The sequence below is a fragment of the Chiloscyllium plagiosum genome, chromosome 18 (genome assembly GCF_004010195.1).
Source record: "Chiloscyllium plagiosum isolate BGI_BamShark_2017 chromosome 18, ASM401019v2, whole genome shotgun sequence".
NCBI classification, from domain to species: Eukaryota; Metazoa; Chordata; class Chondrichthyes; order Orectolobiformes; family Hemiscylliidae; genus Chiloscyllium; species Chiloscyllium plagiosum.
In genome coordinates this window covers 2234076-2241610 of record NC_057727.1, presented here as the reverse complement: position 1 = coordinate 2241610, position 7535 = coordinate 2234076, and positions in this window count along the sequence as shown.

Sequence of the window (7535 nt, the reverse complement as noted above, 5' to 3'; positions counted from 1 at the left end):
AGAGAGAGAGAAGGAGGGTGAGGGGGAGAGAAGGGGAGTAGAGAGAGAGTCTTTTTATTGGCTGCTCCAAACTATTTCAGCTTGGATTGGTTAACACAACAGGACCCCCTCCCTCCCTGACATTCCCCCCCACCCCCACCCCCGACATTCTCCCCCCACCCCCCTGACAGCTGTGGCCTGTTACTGCCTGAGCCTAGAGTCCCAGGCCCCGAACCCCAGACCCTGACCGAGCCGGTACCCTCTGCTCTATCACAGGCAGTTGGTCTCTGACCATGAGAGAGCCTGACAGCACAGCCCTGCGTCCCAGCCACATTTATACACTGAGGACAACGTACCTCTCCCTCGACCCATCTCTCCACCCGCTCCCCTCCGCCCCAGCCCTCTCCGTCCTCTCGGAATGAGTTGGGAACTGGCCATGTCCAGGAATGGACGGAGGGTTTATCCCTCGGTACTCACCTGTGGGTCACCGAGACGGCTGATGTCAGGATACAGATAAAATTTGATTCCCTGAGCTGCTCCTGGCAGAGTGACTCCACGGATCAACAAGACCAACAGCATGAGGAAAGGAAACGTCGCCGTGATATAGACAACCTGCAGGAGAGGGGCACATACCAAACATGAACTCCGGCATCTCCCATCGCCAGGCAGCTCAAACAGATGGAGGGAACAGTTAGATTGCCGAATCCCTGGACACAGTGCTCTCTCACTTGGCTAACACATAAGAAACAGAAAATCATCAAAGACCCTCAAGCAACATTGTCCTTTTCCGAAAGGGCTTGGAATTCTACACACGGATAAGGAACAATAGTAGACCATTCAACCTTTCCAGTCTGCTCCCCTATCCAATAAGATGATGGCTGATCTGGTTTTAAACTTGACTCTACATTCCTGCATATCCCAGAGAATCTTTCATCCCCCGGGTCACTGTATTTACAGATTCTGCATCTATTGCCTGTTGAGGGAGGGACTGCCAAAGAAACCCTCAGAGGGAAAATACATTTCCTCATCTTTGTTTCAAATGGACAATCCCGTGTTTTTAAACAGTTCAAGACTCCAATCCCCCTGCTGCCTCAGGAAACATCCACCCCATCAATCCTTGGATTCTGTCATTCATTCATTCAGATATCAATCTTAGGATTCATTCATTCAGACATTTATTCAATGTTTAGATTCACCCAGTCAAGAACTCCCCCAGGATCTTATTAAGCTGCCTGTGACTCGTCGGAGTTTCTGAGGATACCAGCCTTGCCTCTTGAGTCATTCTTCACAACAGTCTCAGAATAAAGGGGGCACCAGTTTCAGACTGAGATGGGGAGGAATTTCCTTTCTCAGAGAGTTGAGAGTCTTTGGAACTCCTTCCCACAGAGAGCTGTGGGGGCAGGGTCCCTGTGGATATTTAAGGCTGAGAGAGAGATTCTTGATCAGTCGGGGAATCGAGGGGAAAGGGCAGGGAAGTGGGCGCGAGGAATGTCAGATCAGCCAGGATCCTACTGAAAGGCAGAGCTGGGGCCGAATGGCCCAGTCCCATTCCTATTTCTGATGGCCTTGACCCACTTATACCAGTCACCCTTCTCTGACCTGATTCCAATGTAATACCATCCTTCGGGATAATACCATCCTTACGGATGGGGACATCTGCTTGTGAGGAGGTCTCACTTCAGTTGTACAGAGACTGGGTCAGACTCCCATCCCATTTCGGGGCCCTCCGCAGCCCTCAGGAAGGAGGTACAGGCCTGGGAAGGACTGCAGAGCAGGTCCAACAGAGTGACCCTGGGCTGGAAAGGGTTAAATTATGAGGCCAGGTTGTAATGGATGAGGTTTGTAATACTCCTGGATGTCGAGGATTAAAGCATGGTCCAAATGAAGTGTTTAAAGTGATTAATAGATTTGATAATAGCAACAAAGAGATGCTATTTACTCTGGTTCCGAACAGAGGCTGTGGTGAAATTCCAGATACTCCAATGTCCAGCTTGGCCATTCAGGGAGGAATCAAAATGGAATGGAGGATCTGTTTCCCGAGGATCTGTTTCCCAACGTACTGACTGTAAACATTCAGTGTCAGTGGGAGCAGAGGCATATCTGACAGATATTCCATAGAGGTTTATAAAATCATGAGGGGCATGGATGGGATAAGTAGACAAAGTCTTTTCCCCCTGGAGTGTGGGAGTCCAGAACTAGAGGGCATAGGTTTAGGGTGAGAGGGGAAAAATATAAAAAAGACCTAAGGGGCAACTTTTTCATGCAGAGGGTGGTGTGCGTATGGAATGAGCTGCCAGAGGAAGTGGTGGAGGCTGGTACAATTACAACATTTAAGAAGCATTTGGATGGGTATATGAATAGGAAGGGTTTGGAGAGAAATGGGCCGGGTACTGGCAGGTGGGACTAGATTGGGTTGGGATATCTGGTCAGCATGGACGGGTTGGACCGAAGGGTCTGTTTCCATGCTGTACATCTCTACGACTCTATGTTGTTATTAGACACCTCTGGAACAGGTGGGCCCTGAACCAAGGTGTACTAGCTCAGAGCTAGGGACACTACCACTGTACCACAAGTACCCCAGAAGTAATGTTGAGAAGCCCAACATTCACTGTCAATCCTTAATTGTCCTTGAGGGGGCGATGGTGAGTCACCTGCTTCACAGACTTGTGGCCACTTCAGAGGGCACTGCTGTGGGCCTGGAGTCACACGGAGGCCAGACCAGGTAAGGACATGAGTGAACCAGATGGGCTTTTTACAGCGATGGGTCAGAGCTCTGGTCACTGTCAGTTGGCCAGGCAGTAGGTTCACCATAGCGAACACCAACAGCCTGGGTTCAATTCCCACACCAGCCTGAGGTCACCGTGGGGTGGTCAGGGTCGCTGTGGAGAGGGGGAGAGGGGGGCAGGGTCAGAGAGCTCAACCACTCCCACCTGGACACTGGAGCATACAGGGTCTGCAAACAGCCGAGCAAACCTGAGGGTGAGGACAGCTGGGAAAATGCTCATTTACTCTGTACGGTGTGTTGGTACACAGCACCGAGGGTGAGGGAAACACACCCCAGGTAGAGGTAACAATTCCCCAGTGTTTGAGATAGGGAGGGGGTGTCGGGGCTGGAGGGGGTTACAGAGATAGGGAGAGGGTGTAGGGGTTACAGAAGTAAAATATAGCAAATCTTTAGAAACCTTTGTTCAGTTAACATTACTATTTCCACAGAATGCAGACAACTAAAGAGATGGAGGTGGAGCTGAAGATGGAACTGAGGGACACCGGGGGCGGGGAGTAGGGAGGTGTGCATGGTGGCTGAGTGGTTAGCACTGCTGCCTCACAGTGCCAGGGACCCAGGTTCAATTCCTGTCTGTATGGAGTTTGCACATTCTCCCCGTGTCTGCGTGGGTTTCCTCTGGGTGCTCCGGTTTCCTGCCACAATCCAAAAAGATGTGCAAGTCAGGTGAATTGGCCATGCTAAATTGCCATGTTGGGATAAATATTGGGTAGGGGAATGAGTCTGGGTGAGTTACTGTTCAGAGGGTCAGTGTGGAGGAGGTAACAGAGATGGGGAGGGGGTGTAGAGGCTGGAGGGGGTTACAGAGATAGGGCAGAGGTTACAGAGCTGGAGGGGGTTACAGGGATAGGGAGGGTCTTTACCAACCTCAGAAAGAGCATCTGACGGTGAATTTTAAAAACAGATTCACTGGATGGGGGTGTTGTTTGCTTAGCCAGCATTTACTGTCCAGGGGCATTTTTAAGAATCAATCACGTTGCTGTGGCTCTGCTGCACAGACCGGGTTAGGAACAGGGCAATAATCAACTGTTCCTTTATTTCAGAATTTAAATATCACTTTCTGTCTCAGTGAGATTTGAACCCCTGTCCATAGGAACGTGAGAATTAGGAGCGGGAGTAGGCAATTCAACCCATTGAGCCCACTCCACCCTCTGACCTGATCAGGGCTGATCTTATCCTGGTGTCAGCTCCACTCTCCTGTCTGCCCCCCATTGCCCTTTCCATCAGAAACATTTCATTCTTGAATCAGTTGATTGATTCTGTGCCCACTGTGCTCTGGGGTACGGGGATCCACAACCCTCTGATGGAAGTCTTCTCTCCTCATCTCAGTTTTGAATCTACCACCTCTCAGTTTACCCCGTGTCCTCTTGTCCAAGACTGTCCTGCACGGGTGGGGGGGGGGAGGGGGAGACCTCCGTTCGACGTCCACCTTATCAATCCCCTTGAACGTTGTACATTCCTCAATCAGATTCCACCCCCCACCCCAATTCTTCTGAACTCCAGCAGGTACAAACCCAAACCATTCATCTGCTCCTCGGACCACAGCCCTTTCATCACTGGGAGCTAACCTGTTGGCCTTCCTTTGAACTGCCTCCATCCTTCCTCAAGTAAGGAGACTCAGACTGGATACAAAACTCCAGGTGTGATCTCGCCAACGCCTTATATAATTGTAACAACACTCCTTTACTTTTATAATCCAGTCCTTTTGCAATAAATACCAAGATTCCATTTGCCTTTCTTACTCTATGCTGCACCTTCACACCCACTTTCTGCAATTCATGCACAAGGACACCCAGATCCCTCTGCACTGACCCACTTTGAATCTGCTTTCCATTTAAATAATAATTTGCCCTTTTATTTCTCAGGCCCAACTGAACAACCTTGCACTGATCCAGATTAAACTCCATCTGCCAGATTTCAGCTCATTCTCTTCACCTATCAATATCCATCTGTAAACTCTTTATCTCCTTACCACAGCCTGCTTTCCCACCTATCTTAGTATCATCCACAAATTTTGCGAATTACTCTCTGTCCCAGGGTGCAGATCATTGATATAGACTATAAATAGTTGATGTTCGAGAAGTGAACCCTGCAGCTCCCCTAGTTACAGTTCGCCATCCAGAGAAGGACCCATTTATCCTGACAGTCAGCCAATCCTCAATCCAAGCCAATACTCCACCCTAATCTCCCAGGAGTCTAGCCTGCTGGATCAGTCTTTTATGTGGCAACTTGTCAAATGCCTTCTGGAAGTCCAGATATATCAAATCCACCGGATCCCCACTATCCACCTCACTGGTTACATCCTCCAAGAACTCTGGCAAATTGGTTCAGCATGACTTGCCCTTCGTGAAGCCAGGCTGACACTGATAAATTGAGCTTTGTTTTCCCAAGTGTTTAGTTATCTCCTCCTTTATGATTGACGCCACCAATTTCCCCTCTACAGGAGTCAAACTAACTGGCATATAGATTCCCACCTTTTACCCATCTCCTTTTTTGAATAAGGGCGTCACATTAACATGTTTCTAATCCACCAGTAGCTTTCCAGAATCCAGGGAATTTTAGAAAATCAGAACTAATGCATCCACTATCTCTGCTGCTGCCACCCCTTTTAATATCCTACAGTGTAGCCCAACAAGGCCCAGGGACTTATCTGCCTTTAATCCCATTGGTTTACTGATTTACGGTGGCTCAGTGGTTAGCGCTGCTGCCTCACAGTGCCAGGGATCCTGATTTGATTCCAGTCTCGGGCGATTGTCTGTGTGGAGTTTGCACATTCTCCCCGTGTCTGCGTGGGTTTCCTCCGGGTGCTCCGGTTTCCTCCCATAGTCCAAGGATGTGCAGGTCAGGGTGGATTGGCCATGCTAAATTGCCCGTAGTGTTCAGGGATGTGTAGGTTAGGTGGGTTGGCGATGGGAAGTACAGGTTATGGAGATTAGGGATGCTGTTCTGAGGGTTGTTGTGGACTCGGGCTGCTTCCACACTGTCGAGGTTCTATGATACCAAGTACCTTCTCCCTAGTTACAGTAACTGCAGCTTTTGGGAAGAAATTATTGCCTTCCACTCTGACAGCAGAGACAGAATACTGGTTTGTCCCTCTGTCATTTCAGATTTCCCATTATTACCTCGTCATCTTCATCCTTTAACATTTACTTTCACAATTCTCTTCCTGTTTATATACTTACGGAAACTTTTGGTATTAGTGCTTATGTTTCCTTTTGTAGTTTATCTTTGCTCTTTTGGTTTTGTTTTTAGTAACCCGTTGCTGACGCATAAAGTTCTCTCAATCCTCCACAGTGCCACTAACCTTTGCATTCTGATATGCCCTAGTTTTTGCCTTTATGTTAACCGTGACTCCCTTGTTAAGCTATGAATACTTTTTTTACCATTTTGTCATTGATCTTCCTCTCAGGAATATTGTTTAACTGAGAGAGAGGTATTTAGTATTGCCTGAAGTGTTTGTCACTGTTCTGCTCTTTAATATTTCTGCCCAATCCACTCAGAACTCCACCTACCTGAGGCTGTATAATTACCTTTGCCCAACGTTAAAACTCTTGTAAGTGACTCTGTCCTCATTCTTTCAATCTGAATTTGAAATTCTAGCATGTTGTGGTCACTCCTTCCAAGACCATTTATCAATCCATCCTCGTTATGTCCTACCAAGTCTAGAGTAACCTGCCCTCTGGTTAGCTCCATGACATCTTGCTTGAAGAAACAATCTCTCATACACTCTGTGAGCCTGTTTTTCAGTCTGTCCCTTTGCCACGTTGATTAATCCCTTGCTCAGTCAATGTTCAAACCCCCATAATTACTGTGGTGCCCTTCTCACAAGCCCTTGTTATTTTTCTCCTTTATACTCAGCCCTACTTGAGAAGTACTGTCCAGGGGCTTGGACAGCCCTCCTCCCAAGGCGTTTCTTCCCTGGCTTCTGAGTTCCGCCATTATCTTTGGTGCCATTATCACTTGCCTTGGTGTCATCCGTAACCAATAATGCACCTCCACTTCCTGCTCCTTCTCATCCAAGGCTCCTCAGTATTCCGACGTTTAGTTCCCCAGTCCCGATCTTCCTGTCCTACCCACTTGTGTTGTCAGTTCCTCAACTTCATTCTGAATATCGTCTGCATTTATGTACAAGGTTTTGAAATTGGTTCTGCTGATCTGACAGTGTCGTCCCTGGACAGTGATCTGGGAGAGGTCCCAGTGATCCACCGATCTGACAGGGTCGCCCCTGTAACAAGGCCCTGAGTCACATGTTAAGCAGGCACCATCTCCCTATTCCTGGCCTCACTGCCATGTCCTGACACAGAAGTCACACTGGCTCTTGGGGCGGTACTCCATGACGTTCCCAATACTCCACCATCTCCCGCTGCTAAAGAACGAGCCCACACACCCCCTCCCCCACTCCCCCCCCCAACCAATCGCCAAACAGCTTCAGGCTCACCTTCCCGGTCGAACGGACACCTTTCCAAATGCAGAAGAAGCAGATGACCCAAGCGGCCAGCAGACAGAGCGCCAGTTCCCACTTCAGAGAGCCCACCCGGTCAATTCCAGCAGACAGACCCAACACATTCCGCCTGGGAAAAGGGAATCGGGGAGGGGAAGAGAAAGAGAGGCGGAAAGAGCGAGAGAGAGACAGAGACAGACAGACAGACAGTGAGAGAGGGAGAGAGAGAGAGAGAGACACAGAGAGACAGAGTGTGAGAGAGAGGAAGAGAGACAGAGTGAGCGAGAGAGAGAGAGACACACAGAGACAGAGAAGGGGGGAGAGAGACACAGA